Genomic DNA, 17,567 nt, shown 5'->3' with positions numbered 1-17,567 from the left:
TTTCTGCTGGCATGATCACAGAGACACAGTGTGCCCTCAAGATTCTTGTGTGTCCAGAACTCATTGTAATATTCCATATGGGATTTGATCATTTCAGAGTGCAGTAAGAATTGACCTAGATCCCTCTGTCTCTCTTATCTGTTTAAAAATTGGTATCTTTTGGTTCTCTATCCCCTCAGTTTCTCCCTGTATCCTTCTTTCTTTCATTTCAAAGAGCCAACCCTTAAAACCAAAGAATGGCGGGGGGGAACCCACAAGTGGGAAACATTATATGCATATGATGTCAGATTTTTTTTCTGATTTATTCACTAGATTTGTTCATTTCTCCCCCCCTTCTTCCTCCCTTCTGCTTTAATTCCATCACTGAGTTACAACAGTTATATTTTTCCATACTTCCTATCAGAGAAGAGTATGTTCCAATATTTAATTGCCCTTGGATAAAAATCACATGGACATGAGTTTCCTAAATGTTTTGTAGGTCTCTTTGTATGTCATTATGTAGATACTTTATTACTCTTCCATCAATCAACAGAGCATTGCCCTATCTATAAAGTCTGTATTTACTTCCATACTCATGGTTCATGGGATTGTAGATTTAGAGGTAGAAGAGACCCCAGAAACAATCTAGGCCAAGTCTTTACATTTTAAAGATAAGGCTTCTGTGTCTCAAGGTGACCAATTGACTTGCTCAAAGCCATCCTGATAGTTAAGGGTCAGGATGAGATTTAAACCAGGTCCTCTCACTCTAGAGCAGTTACTGTCTTTTGTCCCAATGTTGCCTCCCAATCCCAGCAGTTATTTATGCTACCATAAGTGTGGACTAGTGAAAAGGAAAATCGTTTGTTTGGACTTTAACCCTGATTAACAAATTAAAACTCAAAAGAAAGAGAATTAAAAGGAGTTTATTAAAAGAACACCATGGTACAATACATTGGCAAAAGGACATCTAGGTAATTCATCACTAGAGATCAGCAAGGGATTTAAGATGGAGCCAGCTTTCATTGATAACTTTCATAATGAGATACAGACAAATCAGATGGGTCCAAGTCAGTAAAACAGGATGGGTCATTGCATCTCAGCCCCTCCCCAAGGTAGCAAGTGTGTGATGTTTAACTGGTAGGGGCATGTAAGTAGCTGCTGACTGGATGACACCTCCCCCAACCCTGATTTACAGGCGGGACTGGGAACAGCGGATCACTGAGTCAGCCTAACTTTCAGGAGTGCAACTTGGGCTTTTCAAAGCTAGCAATGAGATTTGGGGAAATTTTTGTTACTTTGTTAAGATTTTCCCTTTTTTATTCTATTGCATTTTTTTCAATAAACTTGAAAATTATAGAAGCATTTTCCCCATGTCTTTGTACCTTTTCACTCATTAGAACCCCAAGCTTCCTTCAATGCAGAGCCCAGGTGAATTGTCACTTGAGATGAGCCTCACTTAAGGCCACCTCTCCCCCCTCATTGTTAGTAATTGAGATGAGAGGGGCTTTGTAGCAGCAGCTTCTGTTTATACTTTCAGTATTAGTAGAGAATGTGGTGGTTTCCCTTCTCTCTGAGCTCTGACTATGCTTCTACTCAGGCACCCTAACTTACACTTGCATATAGTTTTAAGATTTTCAAATTGTATTACATACATTATTTCATTTGGGCTTCTTTGACTCCTACTAAGTCAGTCTTCTTTTCTCTCATGAAGTGCCTTCATGATGTCTAGGTGGAACTGCCACCCCAAAGAGGCAGCTAGATAGTTATAGTGCCAGCTCTGGAGTCAGGAGGACTTGGATTCAACTATAGCCTTACTAGCTATGTGACCCTGGGTAAATTCCTTAACCCTGTTTTCCTCAATTACTCATCTGTGAAATGAGCTGGAGCAGGAAATGTCAAATCACTCCAGGATCTTTACCAAGAAAACCCTAAATGGGGTCAAGAGGAGTCAGACACCACTGAACCAGCTCTCTACCAACAACAATCTCCCCAAAAGTTTAATTCTTATGAACTTATCCAAATGAATCTCACCCTACCTTGGGGCCTTCCATACTAATATTGTGAACTATTCCTGCCTTTGAATAGAAGTCAGGAGGTCTGGGTCATCCCACATTTAGGAGATGTTACTGGCCTCTATTGCCCTGTGAATATTAAATTCCCCTGCTTTGATCTCTTTCTCCACAATTGCCACATCCTAGAGTCATGAGAACATTTTGCTAGTTGAACAGAGCATGTCATCAAGGGTTAGAGAATTAAGTAGTCAATGCCTTGTACCAGATACACATTGAATAAATATTTGTTAATATTATGCACCAACTCTGACACAGACACTGTGCTGAACTCTGTAAAATAAATGAATGTACCCAGCAGACAACCTTTACAATTCAGTTGGTTGGTTGTTGTCTTTCGCTCTTGAAGAGGACCAAAATGGCATCAGTCTGTTTGAATCAAGTTATAGGTTGTCCAACTGTGGCTGATCAGATGAATACAAGCTCTGAAGGCTCTACCACAAGTCGGGCACAACTAGTCCATGTGAACATTTGGGGTGGATTCTCCAAATTTACGCATCTCACATTTCTTTTGAACTACTTCAATTTTGCTTTGCTCATAGAGCACAACACCTTCTCTGATTAGGCCATGCCATGCTGGGTGGTCCTGTGCCAGTGTCTCCCATGTCACACAATTAATTCCAAAGTCCTAAAGATAAACCTTGAGAGTATCCTTGGATCATTTTTTTCTGACTTCCATGTGAAGGCTTGCCGTATGTGAGTTCTCCATAAAATATTCTTTTTGGCAAGTGTATGTTTGGCAGTTGAACAATGTGGCCAGCACATCGGAGTGGTGCTCTCTGCAGCAGAGTCGAATGTCTGGCAGTTTAGTTTGATAAGGGATCTTAGTATCTGTTATCTTAGTCTTCCAGGTGATCTTCAGAATCTTCCTAAGACATTTCAGATGGAAGCATTTCCTGGCATGGTGCTAGTATGCTGTTCAGGTAGCAAACAGCAAACATCTCTGAAGCACCTGCTGTGTACACGTAGCTGATCTAAGTGAACCCAGCATGCCCTCAAAGAGCTTACATTCTTTTAGAATGTAAGGAACAGCTTCAGTCTAGCTCCATGTTGCTTTTTCCTTGCTATATCATGGGCAAGATTAGGGCGGTTCATTGGAATAAGCATGCTTATTAGATTATCGCTTGGAAAGCTAGCAATGATCAATAGAAGCCAGGATATAAAAATCAAACCAAGTGAAATCTGCCCATTTGCTGCAGGAGGCATCTGTTTGTGAAAGGCAGTATGGGCTCTGCGCCAAATAGGGGAAGGATCTTCCTAATCCATGCTGATATAAACTAAACAGCATAAACAAACTTTAGGTCAGCTAGCTTGCTATGACTTCGAAAGTCCAACTAGTAAAGTTCACAGGGGTGATCTGTATCACACCTACTTTCTTTCTTTTAGGTTTACTGTCTTTTCACTAACATTTATACTTTTTGTCTTTGTTCCTTTCAAAGTATTCATTAGGTTGGTTTTGAAAGGTTCTGTGCTCCAGGGTCTCATGAATTCTTTCAGTGCCTATTTTGCCTTCTGGTTCCAGGACATCAGGGCAGTTTTCTTTGATGATTTCTTGAAAGATACTCTCTAGGTCATCCTTTTGATTATGGCTTCCAGGTAGTCCAAGGATTCTGATATTGTTTCTCCTGGATCCATTTTCAAGGTCAGTTGTTTTTCCCATGAGGTATTTTATATTCTGTTTTTTCCATTCTTTTGAATTCGTGATGTTTCATAGAGTCATTAGTTTCCTCTTGCCCAATTCTAGTTTTAAGGTATTGTTTTCCCCAATTAGCTTTTGTATTTTCTTTTCTGTTAGGCCAGTTGTACTCTTTAAGGAGTTGTTTTCTTCTGTGGATTTTTGTATCTCCTTTTCCATTTTGCCAATTCTACTTTTAAAGCAGTTTTCTAAGCTGAGGCTTCTTCTTTCATAATTCTCTTCCATCACTCTAATTTCTTTTCCCAGTTTTACTCCTACCTCTCTATTATTTGATTTTTGAGCTCTTCCAGGAGTTCTTTCTGGGCTTGAGAGCACTTCTCGTTTTTCTTTGGGGTTTTGCCCGTAGGTATTTTGACACTGTTGTCCTTTTCTGAGTTTGTGTCTTGGTCTTCCCTGTCACCTTAGTAATTTTCTATGGTCAGATGCTTCCCTTGCTCATCTTTTTTTGGCTTTTTTCCTTTCTTTTAAACTTGAGCTCACAGGACACATGCACAGCCTTTCTCCTCTTCCCTTTCTCAATGGGTGGTTAGAGTGATCCATGCATCATGAACTGACCGCCTTCCCTGACAGGCCAGAATTAGGCTAAGTGGCTTGGTTTGCTGGCTGCTCCTGTTTATCCTTATGCATCCTTGGGGACTCTGATGAGTTTTCTTCCCCAGGATGGGGCAAGGAAATGAGTCTGACCCTTTTTTGTTTGCCAGAAACAGCGTTTGCATTTTTCAGTTAGAGAAGCTAGGGTCATTAGGTCTAGGACATGCCTTTTTCCTCTGGGCTTGGTGGTGGTGAGAGTTTCACCTTGTTAGCAAAGAGGCAGATTCCTTCAAACCTGCTAATTGCATGTATGTTTGTTCAAAGACAGGCAAAATAGTCATTATATTTTATTTTATTGTCAGTGCCATGGCCTTAAGGGAAGGGGAAACTACTGTGTAATAAAGAGTAGAAGAGTATCAGAGGTGGAAGGGACCTTAGAAATCATCTAGTTTACCTTTCTCATTTCCTAGAGGGAATTGCAGGTGGCTGATTGCTTGACTTGCCTAGCCTCTAAGCTATGTAGTGGCAGAGACTAGAACCTTGGTCTCCTAACCCATAGCACTGTTCTCTGTTACATCATTGCCTCTGCCTGTACCTGAAAGGCCGACTCTGTGGTCCTGGTAATTCTGCCTCCTCGTTTGTGTGTGTATCTTAATTCCTTTTTGTATTTGACAGTGACTGAAAGGTGCCATAGAATAGGTACAACAAATGGAAAATAACTTGGAAATCTTGCTTCCTGTAGCATAGTGAAGTCTGGTCTGGTGTATTTGTTGTTGTGAATTGGATTGTAGTGAGGCGGAGCTGTGCCGAATTGTCAGCCTAGAGCTCTCCTCCAGAGCCATGTAACTGCATCAGCAAGACAGTGGCCATGGCCTGGGAGGCGGTGGTTGACCTTGGCCTTTCTAAATTAGTCATTTAGCTGTTAGCTTCCCACCAACAGCCTTTGATCCACTTTCAGAATTCTAAAATGCAGACCTCAAATCCTTCCTTCTCTCCCTCCCTCCATCTCCCCTCCCTTGTTCCCTCCTTCCCTCCCTTCCTTCCTTCCTTCCTCCTTCCTTCCTTCCTTCCTTCCTTCCTTCCTTCCTTCCTTCCTTCCTCCCTTCTTTCTTTCCTTCCTTTTTTTATTGTTTACCTGTTAGGATCAGCCCGCTAGGCTCCTACTGGTGGATGTGGTTGGCAGGGACAGATGGCTATCAGAGGCAGCCTAGATGCCAAAATCCAATTCAATTCGCTTAATTAGGTTAAAATGCACTCTTTGTCTGCCCTTTTCTTAACCTTCATATGGAAAAATTGACAGCTGTAAGAAATCATTTGACAAGAGAAGTTGTCAGCCATATCCCCCTCTAAGGAAGCATATCTCATTGTGTTCCAGTCTGATGAATTGAGGAGACAGCATTTTCAGTTTTAAGCACAGTTGTATTAAATTAAGTCAGATTTTTTCTATCTTCTATGCATGACTTCTCTGAACTGGCAGCATGCTCTTCTTGTAAAGTATTGGATTGAGATTTCTCCAGCACGTGGACCTAAGTTTAAATTTTGATTTGTAGAATTCAACTTGATCGGATTCTGTAGGAATGATTTTAAATGCCCTCTTTGTGTTTGTATTTTAAATATCCATTAAAATTTTAGGGGAGTCAGGGAATATTTTGAAAAGCAGAAGTTCTGACCCATTTTTGTGTCCTGAACCCCTCTTGGAATCAATCAAAGGCTATGGACTCCCCATAACAGTGTTTTGAAGAACATAATATAAAATACATTGGATTACAAAGGGACCTGATTATACTGAAATAACAGTTATCAAGGCACAGTTATCATCCGATTTAACTCCTTCATTTTACTGCTGAGGAAGTGAAAGTTTCACTATCTATTGATTTGGATGCATTTTCTATTTCTGTAGGCAGGAGAAATTCAAATGCTTTATTTCTTTGTCTTTGCCTCTTGGAAAGCCCTCTCCAATTTTTCTTCAGTAAAAGGTGTAAGTACCCGTTGCTGGCCTAGGTATTTACTGTAACAACAACTTTGTGTGATGATCAGCCGTGTTAGACTTAGCTCTTCTCAGCGATACAATGATCCAAGACAATTAATTCCAAAAGACCCATGGTGGACAATGCTAACCACATCCAGAGAAAGAACTATGGAGTGTGAATGCAGATTGAAGCATACTATTTTCACTTTTTTTCTTTCTCGTGGTATTTCCCTTTTGTCCTGATTCTTCTTTCACAACATGACGGATATGGAAATATATTTAATATGTTTGTACATATACAATCTATATGGTATTGTTTCCTGTCTTGGAGGGGTAGGTAAGAGAGATAGGGAGAAAAATTAGGAAATCAAAATGTTAGGAAAGTGAATGTTGAAAACTATATGTAATTGAACAAAAAATACTTTTAAGTGGGGAAAAAAGTATTTACTGTTTAGAAGTTCTATGGTTAGATGTCCAAGGATAAAAGAACTTAAAACTGAAATCTAGAGATAATTTAGTCACATCTCCTTCATTTTAGCAGATGAGAAAAGTGAGATGCAGGGAAGACAAATGACTCACCTGAGGGTACAAAGTCACTTGGCCATGGATACAGGACTTTGTGATCTAGGTCAAATTACTCAACTTTTCCCCTGAAATGAAGGGGGTGACCTATCTGATCTCTCTGGGCCCAACTGGATTTACATCTAAGATCCTTCGTTCCTAGCCTGGATAGAAAGAAAAACTTCTAACAATCAGAATTATTCTTGAGTGTAATGGACTGTCTCAGGAGGTTGCAGATTCTCTTTGCTAGACTGCTAGATGACCCTTGTCAGGGCACAGAGGGAATGCTTTTTCAGGTATGGGGTGGAATTGGTGGTGACTGAAGTTATGTTCTGACGCTGAGATTCTGTGGGTTTAAGTTGTATGTCAGGTCAGGCAGAGGAGGAGATCCCTCAGAGACATTCAGCTTTTGGAGGGACTCTCCTTTCTGGTTGTGGGCTCCTCCTCTGGAATAACAGTGAATGTTTTTGTCTTTGATCTTGACCCTGATGCCTGCCCAGTCCTGATTTTGATCTCTAGTGTTCCTGACCTTGTTTCCTCTGAATTGCTTCTACAAATGCTAGACTCTTTTTATGACTCTGACCTGCTAACCTGGCCCTGATTTCAGATCAGTAAAACCAAGCCATTACAAGAGGAACCAATTAACCTTGGACTCTTGCACCCTTCTCTCCAGTTAACCCAACCCAAGTCCTTCAGCAGGGGACCTTGAATCTGGTTTCCCTACTCGTACAAGTCCATTACCTTTTCAGGATCTCTCTTTATCCATATGTTTAAAAAAGGAGGGGAGGAGAGCATCAGCCACTCTTGGACCCAATAACAAATATAAAGCAATATCATAGATATATTGCTACTTTTCTTCTGTCTTTATTTCCTGTTTTGGTCATTTTCACAGAATGTTACTTTCAGGGTCACTATATCAGTGATGTATCAAAATAGTCCTGAAGGCCTGCTTAGCATAAAGGCTGTCTCCATATTTTTTTTTTGGTGGCATATGGTCTGTGAATGTTTTTTAGTAGCTTAAAAATAATGCTGTCCTTTAGTTTAAGGCCCTTGAATAGAAATAGACCCAAGTCTAGAACTTGATAGATAAATGGTGAGTACTTGAGTTAGGATTTTTAAAAGTTATTAAAATATAAGCTGGGTTTTTTTTTCTAGTTTTGGTATAGTTATTTTAAATGATATAGTTTTTAAAAAGACTTAACCCTTGGACTAGACTCTCTGAGTCAGTCAACAAGCATTTTTAAATTGATTGCTTACTGTGTGCCATACACCGAGATAAAGAAAGCCAAAAAACTCTTTGCCTCCCAGGAGGTCTCATTCAAGTGACTATGTGTATACAAGATATAGATAAGTGGGGCATTTGAGGGTTGGAGTAGTGGGGCAGGGGGGTGGGGGAGGGAGGATGGGAAAAGTTTCTTGCAGGAAAAAGAGGAGTCAGAAGTGAGGAGAGAGCATTCCCGGAACAGGATACAGCCAGGGAAAAGGCACGAAGTTGAGAGATGGTGTGGTGTGCAAGGACAGCCAGTGTTCTTGACCATGTCTCTTTTACCTCTAAATTCCATATACCCCCACCCCAATTCTGGTCAATATGGTCACCATATTTGCAAGGTAGTGGAATTAGACTGTAAGCTCCCAGAGGATAAGGACTTTCTTCACTTAGTTTCTGGAACATAGTAGGCACTTAATAAATGTTTATTAATTATTGACAGATTGAATATTGTATACAGCTTGCCCTCTAGAAACCTCATGCTAGCCAATGGTTACATGCTCTGCCTTTTTTAGCCACTAGATGGCAGATTGATTTGAGTAATTCTGCAGAGCCTGTCCAGTTCCTAGTTATCAGACTAACTGGTCTGTATTAAGTAACTGGTCTAGAAACTCTGAGTTACCATTGCAGTCCATTGGGACTTAGGGAAAGCAGGGAATAAGTACAGGTGTACAGTACAGTACACTGGGCATTGGGCCATTTTCTAATGGGTTTACTGGACATTGGCCAAAAGTCCATGCTGCCGGTACTGTCTTTGTAAGCACAGAAAGGATTGGCTCTTGTTCAGTGTTTATTGGTTGACTGATTGACTGGAGAGTTGATCAGTTTTTATAAATTTTAGTAACATCTTGGTCTGTCTTATAGATCTGTGTATCTCAGACAAGCCAAGTACTTTTTACTTAGCACAACCGAGAGCAGCTATACAAAATTATATTTACATTTCTTTCTTCCTGGATGAATCCTTTGATTGATCCTCTAGAGTATGGCTGGAAGCCTTTTTTGCTATGAGCCGGAAACACCTAATTGTACTAATGAGAGGACACATCTAGTTTTCAAGCCACGTTGAAAGCACGTGATTGAAAATAATAGAAGTCATGGGCAATATCAGAGTCTTAGAACAGGAAGTGACTTTAGAGATTTGATCCCTGAATTTTATAGATGAGGAAACTGGGCTGTCAGAGAGGTCAAGTTCACATCATAGAAGATCTCTGACTTCCTGACTCCATGTCCAGTGCTTAATGGCCTTGAAATACTTAAGACTAAAATTATGTAAGACTTTATGAACTCCAGTGATTACCTAGAAGGAAATTGACAGCATATGGAACACAGACCGAGGAGAGTCCAGAAATAGCCCAGTGCATGTGGAATAACTTTTATTACATTTTATTGGAAAATCACACTACATTCTCCACAAAGAGTTGTGGAGAGTAGGGATTTAGAAATTTCCCTCCATATCTCCATTGTATATGTGTGTGCATGTACATGTATGTTATATGTATGCATGCTAATGTTATGTGCATGTGGTGCATGTTTTCAACTGGACCTGTGAGTCTAATGGAGATTGGCACTTTCTTTGCAATTTAGTTTTACTGAATTTCTTGGTACACTTAGAGGTTAAATGACTTTCCAGAGTCACAAAGGCAGGACCAGAACCTTGCTCTTTCTGACTCTAAGGCCGGACCCCTTTCCATTCTCTGATGCTGCTATTAAGTCACAAATGTATAATTTTAATTTTTTAAGAAAAGTTATGAATTGCATAGGAAAACATACAAACACATATATTTTTCTTGTACGAATTAGTTTGGAAAACAAGCATGATAAAATACCACCATCTTCTGGTAGGTAAAGCAAGTAACAGTGAAAAGAATTAACTTAGTTGTTGTCTACTGATCTTTGAAGCTCACTGTAGCTCCTGAAAATTGTAGATCAGAGAAAGAAATTTGAGGGTTGCTCTGTACCACCTCTCTCCTTACTGTGAGACAATACTGTGTTAAATTCCAACCAAAAGAAAATTCTGAGATTGCTTTTGCATCCTTTTATTTTTTTAATGGTTTACATTTTATTTTTATCATGATCTTTCCTTTTTATATCATTTAATTTCCCCCTTGTATCTTTCCCCCTCCTTGCAGAGAGCCATCCTTAATAACAAAGATTAAAGGAAAAAATCGTAGGTAATTGAGACACCAGAGAAGCGTTTTCTCTAGATAGATTATCCTGGAGGGAGCTACTCTGCCACCTCAAATTCCTTTCAGTGGTTAAGAGGGAGGAGGGTGGGAAGGATGGGCCCCCTGGTTCTTCAGGGGCCAGATCTGCTAGAATTGTTCAGCTTTGCAGCAGATCCTATTCTCTCTTACTTCAGGGAAAGTTATTTTCCTTTGGCTGGGGCTTTGCATGGGAAATGATGCTTTGATTCTTTTTTTTCCTCAATTACGTATAAAAATTTTTAACATTGTGTTTAAAAAAATAATTTTAGAGTTTCAAATTCCTTTTTTTCCCTTTCTCTCCTGCTCCCTCCTTGAGAAGGCAAGCACATTTCCATATTAACCATGTTGCAAAGAAGAACACCCTCCCCCCTAAAAAAAAAACAAGAAAAATAAAGTTTTTTAAAAAGTATTTCAACTAGGTGATAGAGTGTTGGGCCTGGAGTCAGGAAGCCTTATCTTCTTGAATTCAAATCTGGCCTCAGTCACTTACTAGCTGTGTGATCCTGGTCAAGTCACTTAACCTATTTCTGCCTCAGTTTCTTCATCTGTAAAATGGGAATCATAACAGCACCCATCTCCTGGGGTTGTTGTGAGGATCCAATGAGATAATATTTGAAAGAGCTTAGCACAATAGGCATTTAATAAACACACATTTCCTTCCTTTTCTTAGAGTCCCAATTGCACTGAGCAGATCCTTTTGTGGAAGACAGAAGAGGAAGCTGTTTAGGTGGTGTCTTTTGTTTTGTTTATCTTTTTAAGAACACATAACAGAATGTGTGTTCCTTTTTTTCAAAGTGTTTTTATGCCAGAGTTGTTGTAAAGCAGTCTAAAACTGCTTTAGGCTAGATTATCTGATGTAGGGGTTACAGAGCACTGTCCTCTAAATAAAACAGGGAAGGGAAATAGGATAGTTATCACCTTCATTTCATCTCACAGATGAGCAAACTAGCGCTCGTTTAGGTTAGATGACTTGTAGAAGATCCCACATTTTTGGAGATGGGACTTGAACCTAGGTCTTTGGACTCTGAGTCTTAAGTTTTGTCCTCTGGGCTGCTGTCTGCTGGTTTAGTAACTAGTAGGCTAGACTTGCAGTCAGGAAGCTCTAGGCTCCCATCTTTCTTCTGGCATTGTCTCCATGATGCAGAAACTTAAGAAAGGCATCATTCACCCGTCCTCCTCTCGGCCACCTGCTCTTCCCACCCTGGACTCCTTACAGTCTTACTTCCTCAGAGGAATCGAGCCAGCCTTCAGTTACTTAAACTTACCATCATTCTGTACTACAGATTTAGGAAGGTTACTGCTCACCACATCGATATTCCCCAAAGTACCACGTCCAAAAAGTTGGTTTGCAAATCATTTGTTTATAACTAGGAACTCATTTCCCCATAACTACAGTGCTGTAAATGATGTTTGCCAGCATGCAAAAATTTCATTCTACCTAAAATATAACTGAACTGTGTAATACACATCATCTTTTTCTCCTCAGGTTCACAGACTCTAGTAACTCCATGCTTCTCTTTGTCCCTAAATGGACCCCCCCCCCAACCCTTTACCCCTCAGGTCTACTCAGTACCAGAGTGGCCCATGCCCAACATTACCAACCTTCTTTCCCCGTTATTAATACTTGTATACCCTCCACATGGTTCATCCATCTGTCCTTCTGCTGAAAAGGAAGCTATATGCCAAAAGTACTTCATGTTAAAATGTCAGTGGCCCCCAGCTGGAGAACTGTGTGACTCCATGTTAGCTGGGATCCTCGGGTTCTCCTAGGCCCACTCTCTCGTTTTGAAGTCAGCAATCTTAAAGCAAGATAAGTGTCATGGTGTGCTCAATGCTATACTAGTCAGTAGAAGAATTAGTACAAAAAAATGACAATTTTCTAAAAGCTCCTCTGGTAGGAGTAAGTAAAGCAGCTAAACACTTTTGCAAGATGGCTTATGGGATGTGGATGAGACATGTGATTTCATCAATATCGGGAACTCCCTAATGAGATCATTTCCTCCACCAAAGCAGGTTTCCATTTTCTCTGCAACTTAGGGTCTTTAAAGAGTTACGTAGGGCACTGTGAGATTAAGTGACTTGCCCAGAGTCACATAAACAGCATATGTCAGAGACGGGTCTTGAACCCAGGTTTTCTTGACTCTGAGATCAGTTTCCTATCTATTAAGTTATGTCACTATCTCTAGACCTTATACTTAGGAAATCAAGTTAACTTTAGAGATCTCATTTTGTTCTTAGAGAATATTGTCATTTGAAGCAAATACTTTATTTCTAGGGCTTAAATCTATAGTGAAGATACTCTCTCATAAACCCTTAGTCATCTCTGTCTTCATTTCTTTTCTCATTTACTTTTCATGTTCCTGGAAATAAAACAACCTATTGTAACACTATAAGATTGCCACACTTCTGTTCTTAAGAAGGGAGGGGGCGGGGCACCACAGAGCACAAGGATGTGTTCATTGAAAAAAAAGCCATGTTGCATAATTTCCCATATCAGCCTGTGTTGTTGTCTTGCCTGTACTGCTATCAGAATGAATGTTAATAGGGCATTCAATATTGAAGCATCATCTTTGAATTCCCTCTCACATCTTATTTTTTCCCCTCTTCCTCCTCTTCTTTTTCTTTCTTCTCTATTTTCTCCTTTTTCCTCCTTCTCTTCCTTCTTCGCCTCTTCCTCCTCCTTCTCCTCTGCCCTTCTCCTCCTCTTCCTCCTTTTCCTCCTCCTCTTCCACCTCCTTTCTTCTCCTTTTCTTTCTCCTCTTCCTCCTCCTTTTCTTTCTCCTCTTCCTCCTCCTTCTTCTCTGTCCTCCTCCTCTTCCACCTTCTTTCTTCTCCTTTTTTTCCTCTTCTTCCTCCTCATTCTCTTCCTTCTCTTCCTCTTTCTTTTCCTCCTCTCCAAATCCTTCAAGATCCCATTCAGGTGCCCCCCCCTACCTTGTGACACCTTCCCTGTTCCCTTTTGTTAGTCTCCTTTCCTCCCTCAAAGCAAGGATTCTTTCCTTTCCCTGCTCCAGACAAAGGATCACATATAAAGAGGACTTGACTTGAGCTCAGTCCAGTCCAGGTGTTTTCTCCACCTTGGGTCAAAACAATGGACATGTTCCAGGCTTGAGTTGCCATGACTCCCAGCCTGCACGTACGTCCACAATAGGGGGCCTGGTTGAAAGAGTGCTGATAGCTTGGTGCAGCCCATCACTAATGCTCCTGCTCCTCGCCATGACTGGGCTCTGGTTAGAAGTCAAAAGCATCAGCTGAATTCCCAAAGACTCACATTCATCTCTTCTTAGCATGAACCCCTGCCTATTTTGTTCATGCCGTTCTATATCCCTGGGATCCTTTCGGTGATTCCTCTTCTTGAACCAGCTCTTTGGATGTTCTGCAGTCCCAGAGGCAGACTTAGGCCATTTAAAACAAGGCATTCTTCATATTGAAAGATTTCTTGAAAGAATTGCGCATGAATTTTGTACGCAGTAGTCCTCTGGTGCTAGGGAAGATTAGCGGCTCCATCATTCTGGAGGACAGAAGGCATGCAGATTAGGGCTCAGATCATCCTCTCCTTGAAGAGGCTAAAACAAAGGAAAATGAAATCCAATTTGGGTGGGCTGCTGCCTTTCTCAGGGGATTAGGGCTAACAGTCTCTAACAAGCTGTAACAGAGCAGCACTTTATCCAGGCAACCAGGAAGCATCATTAGAGAATGTCGCTGAATAGCTATTAGGCCAAGTCCCTCCAAGCATAACCAATTGTTCACAGGAGTGTTCATCAGTGGAGCTGAAAAAACTTGGCAGCGAGTACTTCTAAATGACTGTTCATTAGATAGTAGAATTAGCTGATTTCTTCCTTGACCCAAACTGCAGCTTGTAGTAAGTCTTATAATTCAGCTCACATCAAGAATTAGGAGAGAAAGGTGTCCAAAGACTGACTACTTTAACTTCCCCACCCCTCCCAGATGTCGAATAAATATTAATTGATATTAGTGAAACTAGGAATCCTTGAGTGTTTCTGGCTTACAGCAATGGTCTTATTTGCAATTTTCATTGTTAAAATAACTTATAGAACATTTAAATAAATTTTTTCAGTCAAGCCATGGAAATGACAGTCAGTGATCTTGGCAGCGTCAGCAGGGGCCCTTGGAATCCCTCTATGTTTCTTTAATGGAACATCAGCCAATTTTTTAAGATTCTAGTCAGGGCACTGCGGTATAGGAGACCAGAGTTCTATTCTCAGTTGGGTCACTCATTACTTAGTGGTGTGACCCAAAGGTCAGTCAGTGATTATAAGAGATGTCATTTGATACAGCCCTTTTCTTTCCTCACAAGCATTTTATAGCTGAGGCCAAGTTCACTTGCCCAGGGTCTCACCTCTAGTATGAAGTGGAAATACAAAATCAGGTCTTGTAACCCTCACCTCTCTTTAGGACAGCACTGGACCTTGTAGTTACCCTCCCTGGGCTTGAATGAGAAGATTGTAACAACCAGATGATATTCAAAACAGTAACAATTTATAATAATGAGTAACATTATTGAGTAATGAGTAACATGAGTAACAGCCCTACTATGTGCAAGGCACCATGCTAAACATTTTATAATTATTATATCATTTGATCCTCACAACAACCCTGGGTAGTGAGGTGCTATTATTATCATCCCCAATTTACAGACGAACTAAAACAAACAGAGGTTAAGTGACTTGACTAGGGTCACACAGTGACAATGAATTGTGGCTTGCAAATTACATGAATTTCTATGGACTGAGAAGATTAAAGTCAAGTTGTCAAAAGAAAAAAGTTTGCTTTAAATTTATGTTTGATTTAAAATGATTGCGCTGGGAATTCTACAGGACATGCTGCTCCCACTTTTCTCTTGGGCTCTTTCAATAACATCTGTCATCATAATAAATTTTACTGTTGTCCTTGGTAAAATGAGGAGGTGAAGTGAGATGCTCTCTCAGGACACTTCTAGCTATAAATCTGTTGTCATTGACTATCTTAATCCTTTTCTTTAAGCTGGTCTTCAAATGTCTTTCTTGACCACCCTTAATTTTCTCACCATCAATCTTGAACTAGTTTTCATTCAGTGATCCTCTACTGAGCTCCATGATATTGGGACTCTTATTTAATCTTTCCATTCTGAACCACAGTCATGCTGGCTCCTGGTGTGATTTTAAGCGCATCACATTCACCAGTACTCAGCATGGTGCTGGTTCCTGTGGGGTGAGAAAGTTTCAGACTAAATGGTGTATAATTTCATATTAGCACTTTTTAAAAGACAGTATACCAAGGTGAAATGATCTTGCCTTTTTTCCGAGATCAGTCATTATGTCTACGGTACAAGAAACTTTTATTCTCCATCGTAATAAGAATAAAAGTAAATTTAGTGTGTGGAATTTCATCACTGACCACAAGGGAAATGGGGAGGGGAGCCAGATTTCCTAGGCTCATTCATCAGCTATGGTAAAAAAAGATTTTGAAATGCATTAATTCACTGGTATGTGCCCATGTGCATGTATGTTCAGATCTCCAAGATCCTTTTTGTCTGAGAAAATATTTTAAATATTTTTACTGTAAGGACAGGCTTCCAATCAATCCTATGACCGCTCCAGCGTGAAAGATCTGACTGAAGGTATCATATGTGTGACTGTTGCCTTGTGGTTGCCATAGAAACTGCCCAGGGGGTACCTACCCACTCAGTGTTCTGTCAGGTCATCTGGGCAGCAAGTGACAGTCTTTTTTGAATCCTAAGAGAAGCATGAATGTTTTTTAGTTGTTCTTTAATTCTTTTCAAACATAATTTATATTGTCTTTTGTTTTTACAACACCAAAATTTCCCCGTGTAATCTTTCCTTCCCCCTATCCTAGGGGTGGTTGTTGTTGACACAAGATGTTGCTATCATTGTTTAGTTGTTTCAGTTGTGTCTGCTTATTTGTGACCCCATTTCAGGTTCTCTTGGCAGAGGAACTGCAGTGGTTTGCCATTTCCTTCTCCAGCTCGTTTTAAAGATGAGGAAACTGAGGCAAACTAGGTTAAGTGTCTTGTCCAGGATCACCCAGCTAGGAAGTGTTTAAGGCCAGATTTGAACTCAGGAAAAGGAACTTTCCTCATTCCGAGTCGAATGCTCTGTCCACTGTGCCACCTAGCTGCCCAAAAAGATCATTTCCATTCATACACATGCTGCTGCTGTTCAGTCATGTCTTGACTCGATGCCCCCTTGTGAGATTTTCTTGATGGAGATACTGGAATGGTTTACCATTTCCTTATCTAGTTCATTTTACATATGAGGAAACTGAGGCAAACAAGGTTAAGTGACTTACCCAGAGTCACACAGCTAGTGTTTGAGTCTGGATTCGAATTCAGGAAGATGAGTCTTCCTGACTCCAGACCAAGCACTTTGTCCTTTCCAGAGGACCATCCCTTGTATCAAATAATTAAAAAAAAAAAAGAAACATAGTTGAAGAAAAGGAAAAAAGTGAGCTAAAATGATCAATATTTTGAAAAAATATTAAAATAATACAATGTGCTAAGCGTGGTGGTGCATGTCTATTCTCTGTGCTGCTGGGGAGGTTGAGGCTAGTGTATCACTTGAGTTTGGAGCTGCAGTAACTGAACTAAGCCCTTCACCAATATGGCGAGTCCCCAGTAGAGGAGGACATTGGTCACAATGACCAAGTAGAATTTCTACAAGGGATACAAGGATGGTGACAGCATTAGGAAGACAACATAATCAGTCACCTTAAAACAAAATAAAATAAACAAAAAAATCCAAAGCCTTTTAAGTTTAAAAGAGGAAACGCATACATTTACTTGTCAGATCATTTAATTCCTGTGGTTGATGTGGAAGAGGAAGTATCAGGTAGTGGCCATAGTGGGGTCAAGTCCTTCCTCAGGCACATACTGGCTGTATGATTCAAGGGGCTGTGATTAGCCTCAGTTCCTACAATCTCTGGAGCTTTGGGGGAGAACTACTCGCAGCTTAGGTTTGGCTCTTGTCTAGCCTATTCTCCCTTGTTCCCCTCCCCCAAAAGGAGAACGCACAGTGTAGATCAGGCATAAACCACCTTTTCCTCCCCTCCTATTAATTATTAATTAATTAATGCTTATTACTCACAGAATCTATGAATGGGTATTGACAGAAAAACTTACACAGGAAGCAGTAATTCTGATATTCTCCTGGGAAGTTGATAACTTAAGCTATGGACACACTCAGGATCTCCTGAATTCTCAATCTCATGAAGTTGCCTCCAAAGTCAAACATGTTCGCTTCGGGATTGAAGCCCAGTCACCAATGCCCAGGGA

The sequence above is a fragment of the Trichosurus vulpecula genome, chromosome 4, assembly GCF_011100635.1.
Source record: "Trichosurus vulpecula isolate mTriVul1 chromosome 4, mTriVul1.pri, whole genome shotgun sequence".
Lineage (NCBI taxonomy): Eukaryota > Metazoa > Chordata > Mammalia > Diprotodontia > Phalangeridae > Trichosurus > Trichosurus vulpecula.
This window is presented reverse-complemented; position numbering follows the sequence as displayed.